Source organism: Pan paniscus, chromosome 1 (assembly GCF_029289425.2).
Source record: "Pan paniscus chromosome 1, NHGRI_mPanPan1-v2.0_pri, whole genome shotgun sequence".
Taxonomy (NCBI): Eukaryota; Metazoa; Chordata; class Mammalia; order Primates; family Hominidae; genus Pan; species Pan paniscus.
This window is the reverse complement of record NC_073249.2, coordinates 116,039,418-116,056,046: the sequence shown is the minus strand read 5'-3', so window position 1 is coordinate 116,056,046 and position 16,629 is coordinate 116,039,418.

Sequence of the window (16,629 nt, the reverse complement as noted above, 5' to 3'; positions counted from 1 at the left end):
TGCTGAAACAGCCCTGAGACTTTGCTCTAGCCCCTCCCAGCAGTGGTCAGAGAAGAGTCCTGCCAGCAGCACAGGGACCCAAAGGAAGAAACATTTGCCAGGACATGCTTGCTGACCCCAGGCCTACAGCAGATCCTGAAATGGTTCTGAGTCTCAGCTCAGCCCCTCTCAGTAGTGGTCTGTGATCATTCCTGCCAGCAGCACAGGGACACAGAGGACTACATGCAGCCTGAGTCCTCTGGGCAGGCCTGCTGACATTGGTCCCAGCTATAGACCCTAAAATAGCCCTGAAACTCAGTTCCAGATCCTCTCAGATACAGATTAAGGCAATACTGCCTGCCTAGGGATCCACCCAGTGACCCAGCAGGATAATTCATAGGGACCCAGAGAAAGCCACACCCATCCTCACACTTAGTAACAGGTTCACTGTTTGTGGCCCCTGAAGTGGATCCTCATCTCAGCACCAGCCCTATGGACCAAGGCTCTGGAGGCAGCCCAGACTATCCAGGGGCCAGACAGGATCTAAAGCCACTTCAGCCCCTGTTAACAGGCCAACCAAACACAAGTCATTTGAAATTAGACAATTAGAGGAACAAAAAGAAAAAAAGAATGAGAAAGAGTGAAGAAATATCAAAGGACCTACAGGACACCATCAAACATGCAGATATTTGAATTATGGAAGTCCCAGAAGGAGAAGAGGAAGTGAAGGGGAAGAAAGCATATTTAATGAAATACTGTATGAAAACATTTCAAATTCGGTGAGGGATATCGACATCCAAATTTATGAATCTCAAAAGACTCCAAGCAAGATCAACCTAAAGAAGAATACTCTGAAGCATATTATAATTAAATTTTCAAAAGTTAAAGACAATGAGAATTCTGAAAGCAGCAAGAGAAAAGGTAATCATTATATAGAAGGGAAATCCATAAGGCTAGTGAAGATTTCCCACCAGAAACTTTGCAAGCCAGGAAGGAGTGGGATGATATATTCAAAGTGCTGAAGGGGGAAAAAAAAAAAAAACCTGCCAACCAATAGTACTAAAACCAGAAAAGATGTCCTTTAGAAATAAAGGAGAGATAAAGACATTCACAGACAAACAAAAGCAGAGAGAGTTCATTACCACTAGACTTGTCTTACAAAAAAAATGCTTAAGGGAGTTATTTGAATTGAAACAAAGGATGCTAAGCAATAACATAAAACATAAGTAAATGAAGGACTCAAAACTACAGTCAAATATGCAGTCAAATTCATAATACTCTAATACTGTATTGGTTGTGTATAAATCGCTTATATCTATATGCCGATGTTAAAAGACAAAACTCTTAAAAATAACTATAGCTGCAATAATTTTTAAGGGATGTACAATATAAAATATATAAGTGGTAACATCAAAAACATAAAATGTGTGAGAGTAAAACTGGGATTTTTAAACGCAATCAAAGTTAAGTTGTTATCAACTTTGTGTTGGAAGAATGAATATTGTTAAAATGTCCACACTACCCGAAGTGATCTATAAATTCAGTGCAATCTCTATCAAAATTCCAATGACATTTCTGACAGAAATGGAAAAAAATTCTAAAATTCATATGGAGCAATATAAGACCATAAATAGTTGACGCATTCCTGAGCAAAAATAACAAAGTTGGAGGCATCACACTTCCTTATCTCAAAATCTACTAGAAAGCTGTAGTAATCATAGCAGTATGGTGCTAACATGAAAGCAGACAGATAGACAAATGGAACAGAATAGAGACTAGAAATAAACACAAGCTTATGTGGTCAACTATTTTCAACAAGGACACCAAGAAGACATCACGGAGAAAAGACAGTCTCTTCCATAAACAGTGTTGGGAAAACTGGCGTTGGGGATATCTACATGCAAAAGAATAAAATCGAATCCCTATCACACCATATGCAAAAAATCAACTAAAAAATACACCAAAGATCTGAGTGTAAGACTTAAAATCACAAAACTGCTAGAATAAAACATGATGGGAAAGTTTCTTGACATTGGTCTTATCAGTGATTTTTGGACAATATACCAAAAGCACAAGCAACAAAAGCAGAAATAAATAAGTGGGACTGCATCAAACTTAAAAGCTCCTGCACAGCAAAGGACACAATCCAGAAAGGGAAAAGCAACCTATGGACTGACAAATGTTTGCAAACCAGTTAACTCTTAAGGGATTAATATCTAAAGTATATAACAAACTGATGTAATTCAATAGCGAAACAATGAATAACCCAATTTAAAAATGAGCAAAGGGAAGTTCCACCAAGTAATGGTGAGCATTCTGGGCTCTGAAAAAATGGGCAAAGGATCTGAATAAACATTTCTTAAAAAAAGACATATAACAACAGATATATAAAAGGATGCTCAACATCACTAATCAGGGAAATGCAAATCAAAACCACAATGATATATCACTTCATATTGGTCCATTTTGCATTGCTATAACAGAATATCTGAGACTAGGTAATTTGTAAAGAAAAGGGGTTTATTTGGCTCATAATTCTGCAGGTTGTACAAGAAGCATAGCACCAACATCTGCTTGGCTTCTGGTAAGTATCTCCGGAAGCTTTTACTCACTGCTCTTTGCTCATTTTTCAATTGGGCTAATCATTGTTTTGCTACTGTGTTAGGTCAGTTTCTCATATAATTTAGATATTAATCCCTTCAGAGTTAAATGGTTTGCAAACATTTATCAGTCTATAGGTTGCTTTTTCACTTTCTTGATTGTATCTTTTGCTGTGCAGGAGACTTTTAGTTTGAAGGCAGAAAGCAAGGGGAGCCAGCGTGTCACATGGTGAGAGAGAAAGCAAGAGAGAGAGGACAAGGTGCCAAGTTCTTTTTAACAACCAGATATTATGTGAACTAATAAAACAAGAGCTCACTCATTACTGTGAGGGAGGACACCAAACCATTCATCAGGATCTGGCCCCATGATCCAAACACCTCCCACTAGGCCCCACCTCCAACACTGGGGGTCACATTTCTGCATGTGATTTTAAGAGAACAAATATTCTAACTATATCACACCTCTCACCTGTTAGGATGGCTTCCGTCAAAAAGACAAGAGATAACAATTGTTGGCAAGGGTGTAGAAAAAAGGGAACTCTGGGACACCATTAGCAGGAATGTAGATTCATGTAGCCACTGTAGAAAACAGTATATAAGTTCCTAAGAAAATTAAAAATAGAACTCTCATATGATCCAGAAATACCCCCATGAAATGTATGTTGGGTTCTTTGAATGGTAAAGGAGGCTGTGACTGATTGTTGATAAGTACTGAATAGAATATGGTGGCCAGATCCACACAGTCAACACACAAGTTGGTCATTAGAGATCTTCAACTAATTTCATTATGTTAAGTATTGAAGTCTTGATGGTGGAAACTTGAGCACTGGGATTTCGATAATTAATAGTTAAGTGCCTTTCATTGGTGAAATCCTTTTAAGACTGGCCAAATAAAACTACTGGAAGGAGAAATTGTGATAACAATCACCTTTTCTTCGAGTAAATCTTGAATACCAGGTCAAAGGCCAGCAGTACCTTGTTTCAAGAGATATTGTGGTATGTTCACTACCTTTACCCACAGGGGCAGCTCTACAGGTTTTCACTCTGTGGCTCTAACTGGGCCAGGAACTTGGGCTTATACCAGTGTCACAGGCAGTATGCAATGGCATCTTTTCTATGCCTATAATAGGAAAACTCAAAGCAAGAGGAGCCACCACAATGAACAGCTGTTATTTATTTATTGTTGATTGAAATAATTATTTTAATTTTTTATTTTTGTGGGTATATAGTAGGTGTATATATTTATAGGGCACATAACATATTTTGATACACACATGCAATGCATAATAATCACTTCAAGGTAAATGGGATATCCATCGTCTCAAGTACTTAATCCTTCATGTTACAATCCAATTATACTATTGTAGTTATTTTTAAAGGTACAATTATTACTGACTGTAGTCACTCTGTTTTGCTATCAAATACTATGCCTTATTCATTGTTTTTATTGTCTGTACACATTAACCATCCCCACTTCCCTCACCTAACCCCCACTACTTTTCCAAGGTAATTATCCTCCTTCTATTTCCATGAGTTCAATTGTTTTAACTTTTAGCTCTCACAAGTAAGTGAGAACATGTGAAGTTTGTCTTTCTGTGCCTGGCTTATTTCACTTAAAATTATGATCTCCATTTCCATCCATCTTGTTGCAAATGACTGAATCTTGTTTTGTTGTTGTTGTTGTTGTTGTTTTCCATGTTATCAGGGTACAGATGGTATTTGGTTACATGAGTAAGTTTTTTAGTGGTGATTTGTGAGATTCTCCACATTGTTTCCCATAGTGGCTATACTAGTTTACATTCCCACCAGCAGTGTAGAGGTGTTCTCTCTACACTGCGTCCCTGATCCCTGATCACTGCGTCCACACCAACATCTACTGTTTTTTGATATTTTGATTATGGCCATTCTTGCAGGAATAAGATGGTATCACACTGTGGTTTTGATTTGCATTTCCCTGATCATTAGTGATGTTGAGCATTTTTTCAAATGTTTGTTGGCCATTTGTATATCTTCTTTTGAGAACTCTATTCATGTCCTTAGCCAACTTTTTGATGGGATTGTTTGTTTTTTTCTTACTGATTTGTTTGAGTTCGTTGTAGATTCTGGATATTAGTCCTTGGTCAGATGTATAGATTGTGAAGATTCTTCTCCCACTCTGTGGGTTGTCTGTTTACTCTGCTGACTGTTCCTTTTGCCGTGCAAACGCTCTTTAGTTTAATTAGGTCCTAGCTATTTATCTTTGTTTTTATTGCATTTGCTTCGGATTCTTGGTCATGAAATCCTTGCCTAAGTCAATGTCTAGAAGGGTTTTTCCAGTGTTATTGTCTAGAATTTTTATAGTTTCAGGTCTTAGGTTTAAGTCCTTAATCCATCTTGAGTTGATTTTTGTATAAGGTGAGAGACGAGGATCCAGTTTCATTCTCCTACATGTGGCTTTGTTGAAGATCAGTTGGCTGCAAATATTCGGGTTTATTTCTGGGTTCTCTATTCTGTTCCATTGGTCTATGTGCATATTTTTATACCAGTACCATGCTGTTTTGGTAACTATGGCCTTATAATATAGTTTGAAATCAGGTAGTGTGATGTTTCCAGAGTTTTCATTTTGCTTAGTCTTGCTTTGGCTATGCAGGCTTCTTTTTGGTTCCATATGAATTTTAGAATTGTTTTTTCTAACTCTGTGAAGAATGATGGTGGTATTTTGATGGGGATTGCATTGAATTTGTAAATTGCTTTTGGCAGTATGGTCATTTTCACAATACTGATTTTATCCATCCATGAGCATGGGATGTGTTTTCATTTGTTTGTGTCGTCTGTGTAAGAACAGCTGTTTGATAAAGATTTTTCTAATAGTGACATCTAGTGGCATCTGTTTGTCATGAAATGATTTTACCGGCAATACCCTCTAGTATAAAAGAGGTAGCTCCTTTAAACTTGGATGGTTTGCCCAGAATGACAGTAACGTGGGCTGCTGTATCTAATAAAGCTAGAAAATGTTATCTATTTGTAGAATTCCAATGAACCACCAGAGTCATACAGAGGCAATTGTCATCGGGTGGTGGGACAAGGCACAGGGACTGCCTGAATCCCTATTTGAGAGGCCATGGTGATTACCAGTTTCAGGGGTCTGAGAATTAGCCAGAGGCAAAATTAGTTGGATTTGGAGGAGTGGTCTCAAGAGATCCCAGATCTGTGGGCAAGTGATGAGGACTTTTTAACATAATCTTCTTTAGTTGTTGCAATTTGGGTGTGGCCTGTCTAGTAATTCTTCATGAGGCACACAGGGGCCTCTAAATTGCCAATAAACAGGATGAGCTGGATCACCCAGAGGTAATGGGGTAATCTGAGAGTTGGAAAAGAAAGGGAGGGCTGAATAGTCCACTCGAGGGGTTCCCATGCACTAGGAGGCAAGCTTTGTTAGGTCAGAATTGTGAGTCGGGATGGACAGAACCCTCACATTGTGCCAGCAGACCAATTTCATTCATGGCCCTTAGGATGGTATAGGACCTGTGAACAAGGTTAAGCAACATGACCCTGCAGTTGGATGGGGGCACCTGCAAGAAGAGCTCTCAGGAGTCTATGTCAACAGGGGCTTTTTCAAAATTAGCAATGTGTTTAGTCTTCCTTCTCTGAATATTCGAAGAAATAATAGACCCATTAAACCATACCAATTTCATGGAGGAGCATGCAGGCCTCCTCAATAGTTTTCCACTGGACATCCTTAGCAGCAATGACCACATGGAAGAGTGAGCCAGACTCTAAGCCTTGAAATCAGTCAGTAAGGAAAGGGCTCTGGAATTCTTAGTGGTGGTAGAAGTTTTGGGTTCCTTATTTGAGGTTTCCATAACCTCCTCAAAAGTATTGGTCTCTTTATCAAGCCTGCCCTTGTGTTCTGGATGCCCTTTACCCTCTTTGGGTACCTCTGGCTCCAAAATATATAAAATCTAAGCTTGAAAGCAAAAGGATCTTTAAGTGAATTATGCATCTCAGGATCTTAAGTAATGTTGATGAGCAGCCTCATCTCTGGGGTGATGACAAAAGCTTCATGCCTGTGTTAAACACTCTCAGTAACTAATTGGCTTCTTTCCTTTTTATCTTTTGGAAAAAAATTGAGAATAATTTGAATTCCTAGACTCGTGATTTTAGGTGTTTCAGCTTTTAGTTCTTTATGATCTCTCATGCTTTTTCTGGTTCTTTTTATTGTATCTATTTAAGGTGTACAACTCTCACCTTTTCTGTTTAACAATAAGCAATCAGATAAGAAAAGGAAATAAAAGACATCCAAATAGTAAAGACAGAAGTAAAATTATTGCTGTTTGCAGGTGACATAATCCTGCATGTAGAAAACAAACTCCAAAAAGAGGACTCAAAAAAAAAATCTTTAGAACTGTGAAAGCTGCTGATACCAAGACAAAATCACTTAAATCAAACCCAAATCAAAGTAGAGCCAGCAGATCATAAAGGAGGGGATCTCATGCTTGTATGTCTGAGATAACAACTATAACAAAGACTCTTTGATGGTCCTTCTGCACATATGACTATGATAACAAGTATTACAAGAACTATCTGAGAGCACAAAAATTCTATATAAATTGTTTCTATGAAGACATCTCCCCAGCAACAGTGTCATCAGCAAGTAACTGCTCGCTTCTGCAGTGAGCCTCTGTAACTAGTAAACTTTGATTTTTTTCATCATCCTCTTTTATTTTATTAGTTTTGTAAGAATTAGATTTGACTGGTGGATGTTCTTAAAGGGAGCACTACCATAGCCCATGGAAGCAAGAATCAAATAAATGACCAAGTTAAGCTGGTGAGGCTTTATTCATCACAGGTTGAAGCCACTAAAATTTTCTGCATAAAGAGAGAACCACCAGTCTACATTCAACAGCCTAAACCAACAATTATATATTTATACATGTGAAAATTTAGCTTGTCTTTTAACTCTTTCTTAAGTTGAATTGTCAATTATGATTGCAGCTTTAAAATCAAGATACTTAACTAGCTGGCTGAGTGACTGGCCAAACCACCAATCAGGAAAATTGAATTAGTTAAGAGAAGAAAAGCAATAAGACTTGAAGAACTGAATGGTGCCTTGGAGGTTACCTGGTTCAACCTTTTCCCTTAGCCTGGACACACACACACACATACACACACACACACACACACACACACAGAGAGAGAGAGAGAGAGAGAGAGAGAGAGACAGGAGAGAGAGAGAGAGAATATAAATTAAGACCCACAACTGCAGAACTGGCAGGTGATAAAATCTGTCCAGGACCAAAATTCATACATCTTGACAACATAATGTCTTTCAAAGGGTAATAAGCTGCAAGGATATATCTCCCAGATCCTTTCCTTTTTCTCTGTTTCTCTTGGTAGCAATGGTCATATTGTTGAAACCTCTTGCTTATCACAACACTGCTGGAGGATTTGTAAAACTTGATTTTGATGGTTTACCTCCTCCACTCAAAAATCTTCCATGTCTCTGATTACTTAGAAAATAACAAAATCTTTAGCCCAGCATTCAAGGCCCTCAACCATCTGGTTCTGCCTTCTTATTCTTTTTATTTCCCTTTAATGTAACTCTTTTTTAGTTTTTAATTTTTGTGGTTACATGGTAGGTGTATATATTAATGAAGTACATGAGATATTTTGATACAGGCATGCAATGCATAATAATTACATCAAGGAAAATGGGGTATCCATTCCCTCAAGCATTTACCTTTGTGTTATAAACAATTCAATTGCACTCTTTTAGTTATTTTAAAGTGTACAATTAAATTATTTTGACTATAGTCACCCTTTGTGCTATCAAATACTAGGTATTGTTCTTTTTTCTATTTTCTTTGTACCCATTAACCACTCCCACCTCCCTGCCACACTCCACTACCTTTCCCAGCCTCCAGTAGAAGGATGTTAGCCATCCTTCTACTCTCTATCTCCATAAGTTCAATTATTTTGATTTTCAGATCCCACCAATAAGTGAGAACATGTGATGTTTGTCTTTCTCTGCCTGGCTTATTTCACTTAACACAATGACCTCCAGTTCTATCCATATTGTTGCAAATGACAAGATCTCATTCTTATTTATGGTTGAATAGTACTCCATTGTGTGTAAGTATGGCATTTTGTTTATCCACTCATCTGTTGACGCTTAGGTTGCTTCCAAATCTTGCCTATTGTGAACAGTGCTACAACAAACATGGGAGTGCAGATGAGTCTTTGATATACTGATTTATTTCTTTTGAGCATACAGTCAGAAGTGAGATTGCTGGATCATATCATAGCTCTATTTTTGTTTTATTGAGGAACCTCCAAACTGTTCTCCATAGTGATTGTATTAACTTACATTCCCACCACCAGTGTACGAGGGTTCCCTGTTTTCTTCATATCCTCACCAACAATTGTTCTTGCATGTCTTTTGTATAAAAGCAGGGGCCAGATGATATTTCATTGAAGTTTTGATTTACATTTCTCTGATGATCAATGATGTTGAGCACCTTTTCATATACCTGTTTGCCATTTGTAGCTCTTCTTTTGAGAAATGTCTGTTCAAATCTTTTGCACATTTTTAAATTAGATTATTAGAGTTTTTACTATAGAGCTGTTTGAACTCCCTATATATTCTGGTTATTAATCCCTTGTCAGAGGGGTAGTTTGCAAGTATTTTCTCTTATTCTGGGGGTTATATCTTCATTTTGTCATTTCCTTTTCTGTGCAGAAGCTTTTTAACGTGATGTGATCCCATTTGTCTATTTTTGCTTTGATTGTCTGTGCTTATAGGGTATTATTCAAGAAATCTTTGTCCAGACTGAAGCCTTGAAGTTTCCCCCCAGTGTTTTCTTTTAGTAGTTTCATAGTTTGAGGTCTTAGATTTAAGTCTTTAATCAATTTTGATTTGATATTTGAATATGGTGAGAGATATTTCACCATATCTTTCTTTAATTCTTTTGCATATGCATACACAGTTTCATTCTTTTGCATATGCATATATAGTTTTCCCAGCATTGTATAAATGTCTGAAGACACAGCCTTTTCCCCAGTGTATGTTCTTGACACCTTTGTCGAAAATAAATTCTCTGTAAATTATGGATTCACTGTAGGCATGTGGATTTGTTTCTGGGTTTTTTATTCTGTCTCATTGGTCTATGTGTCTATTTTATACCAGTATCACACTGTTTTGGTTACTATAGCTCTGTAGTATAATTTGAAGTCAGGTAATGTGATTCTTCCAGTTTTGTTATTTTTGCTCAGGATGCTATTCTGGGTCTTTTGCAGTTGCATTTTTGGATTGTTTTTTCTATTTCCATGAAAAATGTTATTGGTATTTTGATAGGAATTGCATTGAATCTCTAGATTGCCTTGCATGGTATGGACATTTTAACAATGTTGATTCTTACAATCCATGAATATGGAATATCTTCCCATTTTCTGGTGTCCTCTCCAATTTCTCTCATCAGTGTTTTATGGTTCATTGTAGAGTTCTTTCACTTCTTTGGTTAATTCCTAGACATTTAATTTTATTTGTGGCTATTGTAAATGGGATTACTTTTTTCCATATTGTTCATTGTTGGTGTATAGAAATGTTACTGATTTTTATATGTTGATTTTGTATCCTGAAACTTTACTGCATTTACCAGTTCTAGTAGTTTTTTGATCCAGTTCTTAAGTTCTTTCCAAATATAAGATTATATCATCTGGAAACAAAGATAATTTGATGTCTTTTTTTTTTCCAATTTGGGTGCCCTTTATTTCTTTCTCTTGTCTAATTGCTATAGTTATGACTTTTATCACTATACTGAATAACAGTGGTGAGCGTGGACATTCTTGTCATGTTCCAAATCTCAGAGGAAAGACTTTCAGTTATTCCCCATTCAGTTTGATATTAGTGTGGGTCTGTCATATGTGGCTTTTATTATGTTGAGGTATGTTTCTTCTATACCCAATATTCTGAGAGTGTTTCATCATAAAGAGATCTTGAATTTTACCAAATCCTTTTTCAGCATCAATTGAAATGATTATATGGTTGTTGCCCTTCATTCTATTGATATGATGTATCACATTGATTGATTTGTGTATGCTGAACCATTTGTACATTCCTGGGATAAATCCCGCTTGGTCATGATGAATAATCTTTTTAATGTAATGTTGAATTTGGTATATTGTGGAAGATTTTTCCTGGTATATTGTTGAAGATTTTTGCATCAACTTTCATCAGAGATATTGGCTTGTAGTTGTATTTTTTAACATTTCTTTGTCTGGTTTTGGAATCGGGGTAATACTGGCCTTGCAGAATGAGTTCGGAAGTATTTCCTCCTCCTATTTTTTGGAATAGTTTGAGTATAATTAGTATTAGTACTTCTCTCAATGCTTGGTAGAATTCAGCAGTGAAGCCATCAGGTCCAGGGCTTTTCTTTACTGAGAGACTTTTGTTTGTTTGCTTGTTTGGTTGGTTGGTTTTTTGTTTTTGTTTGTGTTTGTGTTTGTATTTTTTAGATAAAGTCTCGCTCTGTTTCCCAGGCTGGAATGCAGTGGTGCAATCTCGGCTCACTGCCATCTCCCGCTTCCAGGGTCAAGCGATTCTTCTACCTCAGCCTCCCGAGTAGCTGGGATTACAGTCGTGTGCCACCATGCCATGAAGAAATCCAAAACCTGAGCAGACCAATAACAAGTAACAAGATTGAAGCTGGGAGACATTATTATAGCTTCAATATTATTACTCGTTATTGGTTTGTTCAGGTTTTGGATTTCTTCATGGTTTAATCTTGACAGATTTTATGTGTATAGGAATTTATCCATTTCCTCTGGAATTTTCCAATTTATCGACATATAGTTGCTCATAATAACCACTAATGCTCGTTTGAATTTCTGCATTATTAGTTGTAATGTCTCGTTTTTCATCTGTGATTTTATTTATTTGGGTATTCTCCCTTTTGTTCTTTATTAGTCTGGCTAAAGGTTTGTCCATTTTGTTTATCTTTTCAAAAAACCAACTTGTTTTCTTCATTTTGAATTCATTTATTTCTGCTCTGATCTTTTATTCTTTTCTTCTAATTTTGGGTTCAGTTTGCTCTTACTTTTCTAGTTCTTTAAGACGTATTGTTTTTTCTTTTCATCAACTTTTATTTTAAGTTCTGGGGTACATGTACAGGATGTGCAGGTTTGTTACATGAGTAAATCTGTGCCATGGTGGTTTGCTGCACAGATCAACCCATCATCTAGGTATTAAGCCCAGCATCCATTAGCTATTCTTTCTGATTTTTCTTCTTTTTGGATGTAGGCACTTAGAGCTATAAATTTCCCTCTTAGTACTGCTTTTGCTGTATCCTATAGGTTTTGGTATGTTGTGTTGCCGTTATCATTTGTTTCAAGAAATTTTTTAATTTCCTTCTTAATTTCTTCATTGACCCACCTGTCATTTAGGATCATATTTAATTTCCATGTGTTTGTATGGTGTCAAAAACTCCTATTATTGATTTGTAGTTTTATTCCATTGTTTTCAGGGAGTATGCTTGATATTATTTCAATTTTTGAATGTTTTCAGACATGTTTTGTGACCTAACATATCACCCAACCTTGAGAATAATCCATATGCTGAGGAGAATCATGTGTATTCTGCAGTCTCTGGGTGAAATATTCTGTAAATATCTATTAGGTCAATTTGTTCTACAGTGTAGCTTACATTCAATGTTTCTTTATTGAGTTTCTGAATGGCAGATTTGCCCAGTGTTGAAATTGGGGTATTGAAATCTCCAGCTATTAGAGTATGGAGGTCTATCTCTCTCTTTGGTTCCAAAAAAATTTGCTTTATATATCTGGGTACTCCAGTGTTGGATGCATATATTATAGTCATTATATCCTGCTGCTGGCTGATCCTTTTATCATTATATAATTATTTTCTTTGTCTCTTCTTACAGTTTTCATCTGAAAATCTATTTCGTTTGATATAAATATAGCTACTCCTGCTCTTTTTTGGTTTCCATTGGCATGGAATATCTTTTTCCATCCCTTTATTTTCAGTCTATGTGTCTCTTTATAGGTGAAGTGTATTTCTTGCAGGTAACAGATTACTGAGTCTTGTTTTTTCATTCATTCAGCCAGTCTATGTCTTTTGATTGGAGAGTTTAGTCCATTTACATTCAATGTTACTGTTGATAAGCAGGGATTTACTCATGCCATTTTGTTATTTGTTTTCTGCTTTTTGTGTTATTCTCTTCTTTACTGTCTTCCTTTAAGTGAAGGTAATATTTTCCCTAGTGGTATAATTTTATTTTGCTTTTTATTTTTGTGTATATGTTGTATGTTTTTTTATTTGAGGTTACCATGAGGCTTGCAAATACTATCTGGTAACCCATTATTTTAAACTGATGACAACTTAACATTTATTGCATAAACAAACAAACATGCAAAAAGAAAACTAATACAAACTCTACACTTTAATTTCATACTCCCACTTTTTAACTTTTTGTTATTTCTCTTTATGTCTTATTGTATTGTCTATGACTTGAAAAGTTGTTGTAGCTATTTTTCATTGGTTAATGATTTAGTTTTTCTACTTAAAAGCAGTTTGCAACCACAGTTACGTGTTATACTGTTCTGCATTTTTCTGTGTGCTTACTATTCCTAGTGAGTTTTGTACCTTAAGAGGATTTCTTTTTTTTTTTTTTTTGATGGAGCCTCGCTCTGTCGCCCAGGCTGGAGTGCAGTGGCAGGATCCCGGCTCACTGCAAGCTCCGCTTCCTGGGTTCATGCCATTCTCCTGCCTCAGCCTCCTGAGTAGCTGGGACTACAGGCACCCACCACCACGCCCAGCTTTTTTTTTTTTTTTTGTATTTTTGGTAGAGATGGGGTTTCACCGTGTTAGCCATGATGATCTCGATCTCCTGACCTCGTGATCCACCAGCCTCAGCCTCCCAAAGTGCTGGGATTACAGGCATGAGCCACTGTGCCCCGCCTACCTTAAGAGGATTTCTAACGTCCTTTGCTTTCTGACTGAAGTACTCCCCTTAGCGTTTCTTGTAAGACAGCTCTGGTGTTGGTGAAATCCCTCAGCTTTGTTTGTCTGGAAAAGTCTTTATATCTCCTTCATGTTTGAAAAACATTTTTGGTAAATATACTATTCTAGGGTAAGTTTTTTTTTTCCCTTAAGCACTTTGAATATGTCATGTGATTCTCTTTTGGCCTGTAAGGTTTCCATGGAAAAGTCTGCTGCCAGACATATTGATACGCCATTGTATGTTATTTGTTCTTTTCTCTTGCTGCTTTTTCTTTATCTTTGACCTTTAGAAGTTTGATAATTAGAGGCCTTGAGGCAGTCTTCTTTGGGGTGAATATACTTGGTGTTTGATATGGTTTGGCTGTGTCCCCACCAAAATCTCATCTTAAATGGAAACTCCCACAATTCCCACGTGTCACTGGAGAAACCCAGTGGGAGGTGATTGAATTATGGGGGTGGGTCTTTCCTGTGCTGTTCTCTTGATAGTGAATGAGTCTCATGAGATCTGATGATTTTAAAAATGGGAGTTTCCCTGCACAAGCTCTCTATTTTGCCTACCACCATCCATGTAAGACATGACTTTCTCCTCCTTGCTCCTCCTTACCTTCCATCATGATTGTGAGGCCTCCCCAGCCACTTGGAACTGTAAGTCCATAAAACTTCTTTTTCTTCCCAGTCTTGGATATGTCTTTATCAGCAGCATGAAAACAGACTAATACAATGTTCTATAACCTTCTTGTATATGGATATTGATATCGATATCTTTCTCTAGGATTTCTCTATTATTATCCCTTTGAATAGGCTTTCTATTCCTTTCTTTCTCTCTCTACTTTCTCTTTAAGGCCAACAACTTAAATTTGCCCTTTTGAGGCTATTTTGTAGATCCTGTAGGCATGCTTTATTGTTTGTTATTCTTTTTTCTTTTATCTATCTCCTCTGACAGTATTTTCAAATAGCCTGTCTTCAGGCTCACTAATTCTTTCTTCTGCCTGATCAATTCTGCTATTAAAAGACTCTGATGGATTCTTCAGTATGCCATTTGCATTTTTTTTTCAGAGTCTCACTCTCTCACCCAGGCTGGAGTGCAATGGCATGATCTCAGCTCACTGCAACCTCCGCCTCCTGGGTTCAAGCAATTCTCCTGCCTCAGCCTCCCAAGTAGCTGGGATTACAGGTGCCTGCTATCATGCCTGGCTAATTTTTTGTAATTTTTAATAGAGATGGGGTTTTGCCATGTTGGACAGACTGGTCTCAAACTCCTGACCTCAAGTGATCCACCTGCCTTGACCTCCCAAAGTGCTGGGATTACAGGCATAAGCCACTGTGCCCAGCCTGCCATTTGTGATTTTTTTTTTTTTTTTTTAGACGGAGCCTTACTCTGTCGCCAGGCTGGAGTGCGGTGGCATAATCTTGGCTCACTGCAACCTCCGACTCCTGGTTCAAGCAATTCTCTTGCCTTAGTCTCCTGAGTAGCTGGGATTATAGGCATGTGCCATCATGCCCAGCTAATTTTTGTATTTTTGGTAGAGATGGGGTTTCACCATGTTGGCCAGGATGGTCTTGATCTCCTGACCTCAGGTGATCTGCCCGTCTCAGCCTCCCACAGTTCTGGGTTTACAGGAGTGAGCCACCATGTCTGGCCACCATTTGCATTTTTTAGCTCCAGAATTTCTGCTAAAAAATGTGATTTTAAAAATTATTTCAATCTCTTTGTTAAATTTATCTGATAAAATTCTGAATTCCTTCTCTGTGCCATATTGAATTTCTTTTAGTTTCCTGAAAACAGCTATTTTGAATTCTGTCTGAAGGGTCACATATCTCTGTTTCTTCAGGATTGGTCCTTGGTGCCTTATTAAGTTAGTTTGGTGAGGTCATGTTTTCCTGGATATCTTGATGTTTGTAAATATTCATCAGTGTCTGGGCATTGAAGAGTTAAGCATTTTTTGTAGTCTTTACAGTCTGGGCATGTTTGTGCCCATCCTGTTTGAGAAAGTTTTCCAGGTATTCAAAGGGACTTGGGCCCTAAGTCCAGTAATACTCTTGTTGATGAAGACTTGCAGAGGTACTGCCTTAGTGGTCTTGGATAATATCCAGAATAATTATCTATATTACCAGGCAGAGACTTTTGTCCTTTTCCCTTACTTTCTTCCAAATAAACAGAATCTCTGTGTGTACTGAGCTGCCTGAAACTAAGGGAGTGGTAATGCAAGCCCTCTGTGGCCACCCATCACTGGGACTGTACTGGGTCAGACCTTGATATGGTTTAGGTGTGTCCCCAATCAAATCACATCTTAAATTATAACTCCCATAATCCCCATGTGTCATGGGAGGGATGCAGTGGGAGGTAACTGGATCATGGGGGTGGGTTTTCCCATGCTGTTCTCATGATAGTGAATAAGTTTCATGAGATCTGATGGTTTTATAAAGGGGAGGTCCCCTGTACATGCTCTCTTGCCTGCCACCATGTAAGATGTGACTTTGCTCCTCTTTTGCCTTTCAACATGATTGTGAGGCCATTACTGGGTATATACCCAAAGAATTATAAATCATTCTACTATAATGACACATGCACATGTATGTTTATTGCAGCACTATTTACAATAGAAAAGACTTGGAACCAACCCAAATGCCCATCAATTATTGAATTTGAAAAATGTGGCACATATACATCATGAAATACTATGCAGCCATAAAAAGGAATGAGATCATGTCCTTTGCAGGGACATAGATGGAGCTGGAAGCCATCATTCAAGCAAACTAACACAGGAACAGAAAACCAAACCCTGCAAATTCTCACTCATAAGTGGGAGTTGAACAATGAGAACACATGGACACAAGGAGAGGAACATCACAACCCGGGACCTGTCGGGAGGTGGAGGGGCAAGGGGAGGGAAAGCATTAGGGCGAATACCTAATGCATGTGGGGCTTAAAACCTAGATGACAGGTTGATAAGTGCAGCAAATCACCATGGCACATGTATACCTTTGTAACAGACCTGCATGTTCTGCACATGTATCCCAGAACTTAAAGTAAAATAAAGAAAAATAATTAAAATA